This window comes from Dipodomys merriami, unplaced genomic scaffold (assembly GCF_024711535.1).
Source record: "Dipodomys merriami isolate MVZ:Mamm:240054 unplaced genomic scaffold, mDipMer1.0.p SCAF_10, whole genome shotgun sequence".
Lineage (NCBI taxonomy): Eukaryota > Metazoa > Chordata > Mammalia > Rodentia > Heteromyidae > Dipodomys > Dipodomys merriami.
Genome location: NW_027202271.1, coordinates 39,316,905 through 39,328,981, shown reverse-complemented (window position 1 = coordinate 39,328,981; position 12,077 = coordinate 39,316,905). Strand labels below are relative to the sequence as shown.

General features: G+C 40.7%; 1 pseudogene; it reads right to left on the bottom strand.

The window, feature by feature from the left end:
- Nucleotides 1-955: 955 nt before the first annotated feature.
- LOC138838406 (3-hydroxyacyl-CoA dehydrogenase type-2 pseudogene) lies at nt 956-1,785 on the bottom strand (annotated as a pseudogene).
- Between the last annotated feature and the right edge of the window lie 10,292 nt (nt 1,786-12,077).

The following is a 12,077-nucleotide window of genomic DNA, read 5'->3' as shown; positions in this document are numbered from 1 at the left end:
AGCTCATAAACTGTTTTCTCCCTGCCACCAAATTACCCTCTTTTGTCATTCTCTCACTTCAATTCTATGTGTTTGCAGTCAGAAACTGCTAGTTTGTAGGAAATAAGAGATATATGTATTGTTGACTGTGGTCTAATAAACACAGCTGATTTACCTGGTGAGGTTTAGAAGGTGGCAGGAATAGCAATTTATTATCTGCCAAAAAGAATGCATGTGCTGCTCTTGCATGCCAGAATGACCAGGGTTTCAAGTTCTTTAGGCCTGAATGAGAAGGTACAGACTGACAAGCCTAACTGTAAGATCTGCCCCAGGCCATGCAGCCCCTGTGCAGACACCTCCCTACTTCTTGGCTAAGTTTCTGCCCAGTATCTGTGTTACCTAGGTAACTGGCACACCTGGAAGCAGTCACCTCCCCTTCCTGCTAGGTTATATCTTGGGCCACCTCTGGTCAAGCCTCCCATTTGAATAAAGGAGGGTTCATCCAGATCCAATGTAGCCACACCTTGTCCCTACCTGGCCACACCTCTTCCTGTCCCTGGCCTGGATAATTCCTGGTCTGGGAGTGGGTCTCCCCTTTTGGCCATGCCTCTCTACCTGAATAGTACTTGGTATTCTCTTCATGGCTACCTAATGAAACCTACCTATTTAATATACCTTACATATTGTAAAGATTCTCCTTACACCCTAATAAAAACTATTATAGTATACTTTGTACAAAATATAATCTGACCTTTGTTCTCAAAGTTTTTATGCAACCAGAGCCTGCACAATCCCAAGATGTATACAGAATGCAGTTAGCCTTCGGTATTCATAGATCCAAATAACCACGGATAGAAAATATTTAGAAAAAAAATGCATACTAAGCACACAGCACACACAGACTTTTTATTTTTCTTATGTGAAAAAGAATTTATTATTAAACGGTTATCAGGCTTCTTCCAAGCTGTATAGAACTTCAGGGGAAGGTGGAAGCCTCTGTTTTCCTTTTCCCTTCCTGCTCCCTTCTTGGCTGCATGGGAATAGCCCCATCCAGTCGGATGACCTCTCCATTGAGGGACGGGTTCTGGATTATGGTCTGTACCAGATGAGCATACTCAGCAGGGTCCCCAGGTCGGCTGGGAAAGCGTACTTGGCTGCCCAAGAAGTCGCGCACCTTCTCTGGCAGAGTGGCCAGCAGCGGGGTGCCAAACAAACCTGGAGCAATGGCCATAACTCGGATGCCAACAGGAGCCAGATCCCGAGCACTGGGCAGTGTCATGCTCACTATGCCCCGCTTGGATGCAGAATATGTAGCTTGTCCAACCTCAAAGGCAGCCACACTGGCAGTGTTGATGATAACCCCACGTTCGCCTCCTTGGTCTGCTTCATTCTGGCCCATCTCACTAGCAGCCGAGCGGATCACATTGAAGGGGCCTACGAGATTCACATTGAGAACTCGCTGGAAGTCCTCCAAAGCATGGGCCACGTTCTTCTTTGCATTGTATGTCTTAATGGCCACTGCAATACTTGCACCGTTGACCGCCACATCTACACGGCCAAACTTTTCTTTGGCTAGATTCAGGGCTGCTTGAAAGCCCTTCTCAGAGGTTACATCGGCTGGGGCGAGCATGCAGCCCTTTCCTAACTTCTTGGCCTGGACCTCACCATCCGAGTCGGACACGTCCAGAAGCACAGCAGTGGCCCCTGTTTCACCCATCGCTCGGCCATGGCCAGGCCAAGACCAGAGGCTCCTCCGGTTATGATAGCAACCAAGCCCTTCACACTCCGACACACTGCTGCAGTCATCTTGGGCTCCTCGCCCTCGTTTTTTCTTTTCTTTTTTTTTTTTTTTTTTTTTTTTGCGAGTCCTGGAGCTTGAACTCAGGGTCTGAGCACTGTCCCGGTTTTTTGTTGTTGTTGTTGTTGTTGTTGTTGTTCTGTTTTTTGTTGTTGTCTTTTTGTTTTTTGGCTGTCTTGGGGCCTGAACTCGGGGCCTGGGCACTGTCCCTCAGCTCTTCAGCTGAAGGCTAGTGCTCTACCATTTAAGCCACAGCGCCACTTCCAGATTTTTCTGCTTGTGTGGTGCTGAGGAATCGAACCCAGGGCCTCATGCACGCAAGGCAAGCACTCTACCACTGAGCCACCTTCCCAGCCCTCCCCGAGTTTCTTTTGTTCAAGTCTAGCACTCTACAATTTGAGCCACAGTTCCACTTCCCGCTTTTTCTGTTTATGTGGTGCTGAGGAATCAAACCCAGGGCTTCATGCATGCTAGGCCAACACTCTTACACTAAGCCATATTCCCAGCCTTTGACATTATTTTCTAAAGAACTCATTAGATAACTTCTGCAAGTTACCTAAAGATGGAATCTAGTGATGGAATCTACCAAGTATTTGGAGATTAAGGTGTGATATGGTAATATAATTTTCTTTGCATTAGGGACTGGAACCTCACTGCATTTCATTATCCCTGAGGATGTTGGAACCAATCTTTTTTGGGTAGCAAGTACAAGTACAAGTACCTTGGGTGGCGTGCCCCAAAGGTTCATAAGAAAGCCTGCTTCTTGGCCTATGGTACTGTTGGGAGATGGTGGGATCTTTAAGGGAGGCCTAGTCAGAGGAAGTTAATTCATTGAGGAGATACACTGGAAGGACATGCTAAGAATTTGGTCCTCCCCAAGGATTTTGCAACAGTGATGGCAAACTGATGATACAGCAAGGAACAACTATATACCTGTATTCTGTTCTTCCTATATCATTTTCTTTTTTCTTTTTATACTTCCTAGTTTCTTTGATTTCTTTTCCAATGTTCATTCCATCCTTTCCCCTTCCTTCCTTTCTTCCTCCTTCCCTCCCTTCTTTCCTCCTTTCCTTCCTCACAGAGACTCACCATATAGCCCAGTTTGGCCTCAGAGCACTGAAGATATTTTCCTTCCTGTCCTTGTCAAGCATTGGATTATAGAAGCTCATCACCATGCCTGGCTCTTCCTACACCCATGACAGATGATGAGCTTTAAGCTATATACACCCAAGTAACTAGGATATCTAATGTCTCTATGAGTAGAAGATGTGTAAATTGAATTGACAAATGTCAAAGCCATAAAATCAGTTTCTTAAGTTAATTGACTGAGATAGTAAAGCATCCAAGACAAGGTAAAATATGCTAATGTTTCTTCACTTAGTAGATAAAACCTAAATGACTTTGGCAAGTAAAAATACTAACACAATCTGTCACTATGTTGATGCAGATATGCAGACCCTGCTGCAATGTTCTCATCATGATAAGTCATTAAGTTCTTAAGTTACTCCTTACTTCAAAATTTCTTTTATGTAAAAATCACATTTTTAAAACATTATTTATGGCATGTATTCCCAGAGGCAGAACAAATAAGAATGTTCTATGGCATCTTGCATGGAGCATGTAAGCCACCTTTACTCTGCTTCTCTGAATAATTTCATTCTTTCACATTTTTCATATTCAGATTCTTTGGGTATTATGATTTTTTGCCTCTAAAATTGTTATTTGAATACAGAAATGATATATGCTCACTGAATAAATTTAAAACTATGAGTTTGTACAGAGTGAAACTTAAAAAAGCTCCTTTGATCAAGTTCCAGGGTATCAAGAGAGTTCAGTTTTCAACAGATTTTACCTGGAGTGTGTGAGAAATGAAGTCTAGATAGAACAAATGTTAGTTCTACTCCAAGACAAGCATATAGTTTTAAGAAAAATTAAAGTAAATGTATATATTTTTTCCTTTGGTGGATTCATCCTACTTTACCATGAGATAATAGTCTTTCTCTCTGTATAGATAGATAGATGTAACTTTTTGTATTTTATAGGATTCTTATGTATATACACAAATCAAAGTGACTTCTGATTTCGTGTTTTCTTTATACTTGTTTTCTTATGATTATCCTGACATTTTCCTGATTCCTGAGTTACATTCTGATTCTACTCTCACCTATATTTCATAAAGCAGACTATTGATTATTCACCTGGGGAACTGATACAAGAACGAGGGGTTTTATTGTTAATTCATTGTTTTTCTATTGATCTCTTTAACTTCCTTTTCCCAGGAAAGCATGCCTTTCAGAAATTACTTTCTTTTTAGTTCATTTTATGTGCTTTCTAAAATGTTCAATAAATTTATTTTATGCTATTTTATACCACTAAACTAAAATTTTGTACAAAATAGTACAAATCATGCAGTTATAATAGTATAATTAGATAGTATAGATCACATATTACATTTATAGACATATATACTTTTAAATAATATGTCTTTTGGCCTTTCTTGTCTTGATCAGTAAAATGTAAAATATTTATCTATTAGCCACTCACAAAGAACCAACTCTTAGTATAATTTTTCATCTTTATTTTATACCTGGAACTGGAATTCATGGCAATCTATGTCCCTGACGTTTTTTGCTTAGGGCTAGTGCTCTACCCCTTGTTCTTTTTGCTTAGTTTATTTTATTTTGAATTTTCACTACAAAGAACAACACTTGGCTGTACTTTATCCCACAAGTTCTACCTGAACTAAAGGATATCAGAGGTAAGAATATGTCTGCATAGAGTCTGAATGGCCTGGGACAGACCTTACATTCCAGCCTTTTGATAATTATGAAAAAAGGCAAAGATTCTCTCTGGCTATGTACTACCAGCTTCGACATTAGGGGTAAAAGGCTGAGATGTGGTCCCCCAGGGAGAAGGCAGGGGGCAGCAGCTGTCCCTTGGTGGTAGTCCTTGATGTCTGGAAGATGTCTTCTGAAGCATTGAGGGGCTGGGCAAAAAAAGTACTGGAGAGCAAATAAATGGGAAGAGGAAGGGGTTTGGGCAGCAAATTAAAATTTGGATGACTTATGCCTAGTTCTTACCTCCTGCATTCCAGGCTGTTCTGGAGTTGGTAGAAATGTCCCTAGCTACTTCTGACATCTGGCGACTAGGTAGTGGAGAACACCAGCTAACAAAGGCAAGAATGTAAGTTCCTGTTCAGTTAAAGGTAGACAGGTGGCCATTAGATGGGCAGGCTTCTTACTTCTATTGACCTCCCGACTCTGGTTAATTTTGAAAGGGTAAGCACAAAGTGGCTGATGTGACATCATCTCCTTTCTATGTCCTTTGTTCTCCAGACTGGCTGAATCTAGGTGCTCTTGCTTGGATGGCTCATTCCAGTTGGTATCCACGGAGGTTTGAACTCAAGCCCCAAACATTGTCCCTGAGCACTTCTGCTTGAGGCTAGCACTTTTGAGTTATAGTGCCACTTCCAGTAGATCTGATGAGAGTTTTAGCACAGATATAGTATTGATTTCTGGTGACCCTACCGGTGCTTAAGTAAACCAAAGTTCACAAGAGGCTCTCTTGGCCTATATTTGTTTCACTAGCATAACAACATAGCTAGCTTTTTCCAGGTTAAGCAGGAGTCCAGTTTTCGTATACCATGGTGGAGGGAGTCAGGATGGTCTAGGCAGGAGTGAGGCCAGGTTGGAAGATATTGGCTGAATCTGGACTACTGTCTAGCAGTAGTGAACAAACAATTCCAAAGTGAACAAACTTCAAGAATCTCAGGCCATTTAAGCCAAATAACTTGATCACAATGCCACATAACAAGTTTGCACAGACACAGACATACACAAATAGGCACGTGTGTACACACACACACACACACACACACACACACACACACACAAAGCACTATGCACATTAACTTTTACAGTGTGCAAAAATGAATAATGGCCATAGACTCTTGGAATTCCAGCAGTAAGACAAGATTGTTTTGCCCAATATTTTAGAACCATGTGGTCACTGCTAGAAAAAGCAACACCAAACAAACAAACAAACAAAAAACCTCAAAACCCCAAATTTTGACAAAAAATGTTTAGACCTCTTTGCTAACAAAGCATATAAGATGGTCAGGCTTCAGTTTCCACAGTCTGTGAAAAAAGGTAAATTAGAATAAATGGGTGGAGGAGTAGTAAGCTTGGTGGAAGGGTAAGATCAAATGAGGCCAAACCCTTAACTCACCATGTGGCCAAGATGGCGAATTCAAAATGGCAAATTTCTGAAAAAGTCATGATGTTAAGAAAACTTGGTGGAGCTTTATTGAGTAAGGAAGCAAGCAGACAAGCAGCAGAAGGAAGGTGCACCCTCTCACAGAGTGTGAGTGCTTTTAAGGAAAGACAGAGAAAGAGATTGAACTATAAGACAAGGAAAGACACCTTTCTAGAGGAGATGACTGGGAGGCAGAGGTGAAGGGTTTAGCGAGACAGCGGACAGACAAAGAAAACCTGAACATGTAGAAACTGAATTTTCAACCATAGAGTGGCTAGCTTTGGAGAGGGATCCTAGAGAGTGGTCCTTGGGACCCTGCCTGTGTAGCACTCTTCAGGGCACAAGCCAAAAGGTTGCAGAAAAGAGAAAAAGGGAGAGAAAGGGAGGGTTGGACATGCTTGGCAGAGAGACAGCAAAGAGAGCCTGAAAGTAAATAGACTTCTGACAATGTACCATGGCAAAAACTGTCTACTTCTGAGAATGGCATAAAAATTAGGTGCTCTGATCCCACTTTTGGGCATTTACCCAAATGTTTACAAACAAGACCACACTAAAGCTACCAGCACAACTATGTTTATTGCAGCATTATTTACCATAGCTAAGATATGGAACCAACCCAGATGCCCCTCAGTAGATGAATGGATCAAGAAAATGTGGTATATATACACAATGGAATTCTATGCCTCCATCAGAAAGAATGACATTTCCCCATTTGTTAGGAAATGGAAAGGTTTGGAAAAAATTATATTAAGTGAAGTAAGCCAGGCCCAAAGAAGCATAGGTCCCATGGTTTCCCTTATTTGCAATATCTAGTATAGGTATGAGTCAAGCGGAAAAGGTCAGATAATGTGATGTTAGGAAAATGAACCCTTAAATATGTATTTTAATGTTTTCGTTTCTTTCATGCATGTGTTTCTAACGCATTTATAAGATTATTTCTTTGTTGCTTTGTATGTCTCTCCCCCACAGTGTAACCCCCGCTTTCACTATATTTGATGTCAGTATAACATGTGGAGGAGATGGGGACAAACAAGTCGTTTAAGGATTCAGGTGGACCTGTTGCAACAATGAGAAGTACAAAATGTCATGTCAAAACCAACTTTACAATGTCGGTGTGTGGGGGGGGGAGGGGGGTATAATTGGGTGGGGGGAGGGGGGTATAATTGGGTGGGGGGAGGGGGGAGGCTGGGAAGGGAGGTGAAGGGTAAACAAAGGAGGAGGCTGCAATGCTTGGTAAGAAATGTATGCATTATCCTGCCCATGTAATTGTAGCCCCTCTGTACAGTATGTTCTCAAATAAAATAAAATAAAACTAAAAAAAAAAAAATTAGGTGCTCTGGATTTCCAGGGAGCGCAGCAGGCACTTCAAAGGAGTTTCCTGGCTTGGACTTGACACACAGCTCCCCATTAAAAGTGCAGGAGAGTCAGTCTGGTGAGTGAAGGAGAGCTGACCAGGCAGAAGCAGCATCCCGACTTCCTCCAGAGCACTCCAGAGAGAAATGGCCAACCCCCAAAACCAAGCGTCCTCAGCTCTAGAGGTCACCAGCCTTTCAGCTAAAGGCTACAGGAGCTCTATGGTATGGCACCGAGTCTGTACAGAGACTGAGCAACAGAGAACCCATAGAGAGTAGTTCCACTCACCAGAGTAGTGAAATGGTATGGACATGGATGTGAAGGCCAGCAAAGGTACTGATGGAAAGTCTCACATGGTATCTCTAAGCAGTCCAGTTCTCAGAAAGGGGTAGTCGGGAAATTCTAACATTTCCAACTCAAAAGCCTCATTGGAATCACGACACCCCATGTAAAGTATATTATGTGGGTTGGTTTTATTAGGTAGCTGATAAAGAGAACACCACATGCTATTCAGGCAAGAAAAGACGTGTATTTATCAAACTGCTGCCCCACCTTGCATGGTGGAGTGGTGCTATGGCTCAAGTGGTAGATCGTGTGCCTTGAACTGAAGAACTGAAGGACAGCGCCTAGGCCCAGAGTTCAAACCCCACAACCCACAAAAACAAACAAATAAACAAACAACCTTGCATGGTGGAGAGGCATGGATGCAAAGGGGTTCCTCCCCCCAGGACTTATCTTGGCCAGGAACAAAAAGAGATGTAGCACATTTGATCTGGATGTGACCTCAGGGCCTGAGACCTGCCTATGGTCAGATAGGAGTTACCTAGGTAACACAAATACTGGGCAGAAACTTAGCCAGGAAGTAGGGAGGTATCTGTATAGGACCTGGGTGGCTGGGGACAGACCTTACACAATATACCCCACAGACAACTGTATAGCAAAATAAATCAATACAATTTCATTATGTCAACTTATTTCCACTTTATTTTGTTTAGCATTGCAGTTTGGTTAGTGAAATACCTAGGTAGGAAAACTTGGTGGATTAGAATATTTCCCTGCTCCAGTCTAAGAGAATGCAGTTTTCACTTGCATCTGTATTTCATCAAAATATTTTTGCAAACAAATATAAATAATAACTAATTGCTTCAATGTTAGTATCAAATGCAAGAAAGAATTTAGTAGGGACAGGCATTTAGTGACACTTCTTTCTGTGTGACCTTGGACGTTGGGCAAATTGTCTCAGTTTTCTGTTTGACAAGTAACTTTCCTTATCTCAAAGGGATATAAAAGCCTCACAAATATTAATAAAAATAAGAAATAATGTATATAAATCATTGTACATACATTGCAAATATGCATGGCTTTTTCTTTTCTTTTTCTTTTTCTTTCTTTTTTTTTGGTCGGTCGTGGGGCTTGAACTCTGGGCTTGGGCGCTGTCCCTAAGCTCTTCAGCTCAAGGTGAGCACTCTACTGCTTGAGTCACAGGGCCACTTCCGGTTTTCTAGTGGTTTATTGGAGATAAGAGTCTCACAGACTTTCCTGCCCGGGCTGGCTTTGAACCGAAATCCTCACATCTCAGCCTCCTGAATAGCTAAGATTACAGGCGTGAGCCACCAGCGCCTGGCCTTTTCTTTGTTTTTGTTTTTGCTTTTTCCATGTATTCAGTGTTGGCTAATAAAAGCTCATCTCCTCTTACTCAGGGCTTGAAATTTTCTTCTAAGATCTGTTGTTATCTCCCCTTCACTACCCCAGAACCATGTAGTTATATTGATAGAGAAGGTATTCAATAATTCTTAGCCTAAAAGACATGAGCACATTGAACATTAAATATTTAAAGAATCTTTATTGTCATTGTTTTTTTAATAGAGGCATTTAACTTTTAGGTGGAATTGTCAGTCTCTTTTTGCTGAGGTGATCAGATGTTATCTCTCTATCTCTACTTCTTGTTTACAAAGGGACCTAGCACTTATTAAAAATCTTTTATTCTGTGGGTGCTAGTGGCTCACACCTATAATCCTGGCTACTCAGGAGGCTGAGATCTGAGGATCATTGTTCAAAGCAAAATCAAGCAGGAAAGTCCATGAGATTCTTATCTCCCATAAACCACTCAGAAAACTGGAAGTGGTGCTGTGGCTCAAGTGGTAGAGCGCTAGCCTTGAGCTGAAGAGCTGAGGGACAGAACCCAGGCCCAGAGTTCAAGCTCCATGACTGACCAAAAAAAAAAAAAAAAAAAAAAATCATTCCTATCACTAAACATCTTTAAATACATAAAAGCTGATGGAATATTATTTTAAAAACATGGTCTGAGGCCAGTAGATCTGAGTTTAAACTGTGCCATCACTAAGTCAGATCATGACTTTTGATTGTTTTCTATGTATCATGCCTCTAACCTCTAAATTAAGATAAACTACCTTAAGTTGTTGAGAAGATTAAATATTATAAAATCCCAAACACTGAGTGCAAAGCTCAATTTAACCATTGCTTTCTCCAACTCTTCAGTGGCATCAAGTATAGTCATTAAGGCGGGCATGCATCACTACAACTATTTTAAGATAAGTACATATATTTAAGATAGACATCACACCTCAATTTGATAAAAAAAAAAAAAAAAAAAAAAAAAAACTACTGCTGTAAAGCGTTCAGGGAAACCTGCAGATAACTTCATTTGCTACAGAGGACCAAATCTTGATTATGGTGAGCATAGCCACATCTTCTCTTAAATTCTTTTTAGCTACTATTGATACTGTTCATATTATACAATGATGTATATCAACATAAATATTTGCCTGGTCTGTGAGGTAAAAGCAAATTACATAAGATATTCCATAAGAAGGTTGATTGTAGATCCTTTTATTTTTTCCTGTGTGCATGACCTACCCGTGGCAGAGGAGGGAGTCCAGGGCTCAATTCTAATTCTTTTTTTTTTTTTTTTTGTCGGTCCTGGGGGCTTGGGCATTGTCCCCGCCACTTCCAATTTTCTTGTGATTTATTGGAGACAAGAGTCTCACGGATTTTCCTGCCCAGGCTGGCTTTGAACCGTGATCCTCAGGTCTCAGCCTCCTCAGTAGCTAGGATTACAGGCCTGAGCCTCTGGCACAGGGCTTCAATTCTACTTTTCCCTCCCTCCCTCCTTCCTTTCCTCTCTCTCTCTTTCTCTCTCTCTTTCTCTTTCTTTTTCTCTTTATCTTTCTTGCTCTCTCCATATATATACATACATATATATAATTTTAACTTTTTAATATATGTTTTATTGTAAAAATACTGTACAGAGGGGTTACAGTTATGTGAATAAGGTAATGAGTATATTTCCCATGTGCTGCTTTGTTATGCATTGTTACTGCATTGTTATGTATTTTTACCTTCTCCTTTATTTTTCCCCTACCATCCCTTCCCTCCCAACCTCCCCAACTCCTCCAGCCAGGCTCCAGAAGTTGTGAAGTTTGTTTTCAACATAGTGTCTTGTACATCTCATTGTTACAATGGGTCAATCTGTATCCTCATTTAAGCACTTTGTTATTTCCCTTCCCCTCCCCAAATTAGAAAAATGTATATACAAGATACAAATACAAAGAACACAAATATAAAGAAAACAGGGGTTATATGGTGGGGGAAGAACATACCAAAGAAACAAACAAAAAAATCATATAGTATATTATAAATATGTTTAAAACAATAACAAGAAAGAAAAAAACACTTGTGTCCCTATCTTGGGGTTCATTTCACTTAACATCATCTTATATAGTCATATGTAGGTTTCGACCTTTTCTGCTTGTCCTAGATAATTTTAACTTTTGAAGAGAGTATTTGAAGAAAGGCTGAGGAGAAAGACAGAAAGACAGATAGAAGACAGACAGAAAGACAAAAAGACAGAGAGAAAGAAAGAAAGAAAGAAAGAAAGAAAGAAAGAAAGAAAGAAAGAAAGAAAGAAAGAAAGAAAGAAAGGAAGAAAGAAAGAAAGAAAGAAAGGAAGGAAGGAAGGAAGGAAGGAAGAAAGGAAGAAAGGAAGGAAGGAAGGAAGGAAGGAAGGAAGGAAGGAAGGAAGGAAGGAAGGAAGAAAGGAAGAAAGGAAGAAAGAAAGAAAGAGAAGGCTGGAAGAAAGAAGGAAGGAAAGAAAGAAAGTCAGTCTTGGCTGCTGTAAAAGGATTAGTAGTAATGTTCTGACCTGAAATTTAGGTCTTGTGATTTATTTCCTGGAGATTTCTCACTGTACAAAAACCCGTGTGCAGTGACCTTATTATTTAATTCAACCTTAATTGGCTAGAAACCGTTTAACACTATGAGATTGTTGGAAAGCCTAGAAGTGCACAGAGGTCTTTTCTAATGATAACATTAATCATACAGAAGTGAGACAAAATGTACTTTGCTAAGTAACTCAGCATGCTTTTGGTCCAGTGCTCTGGGTTTCTTTTGCTTCTTTCACATTTTGACATTTTCAGAGGCCGTATATTGAATCCTTAGGACATATGCCTTGTTTAAGGGCATGGTTCAGGCATTTCCAAAAGCAGACTAAGCTTTGCGTCCAGAGATGAGCATTTTAAGACTTCTCCACGTGGCTTAATTATAAGCAATCAAGTAGCCTTGGCTTGGTAGTGAGCTCCCTTGCAAGAGTTGCACAGAGAGGGCATCAACCCCAGGTTGGAACCACTTCCACTTTCATAACCTGCCCAGGAGTCCTGAATGCTCTCAGGTCATT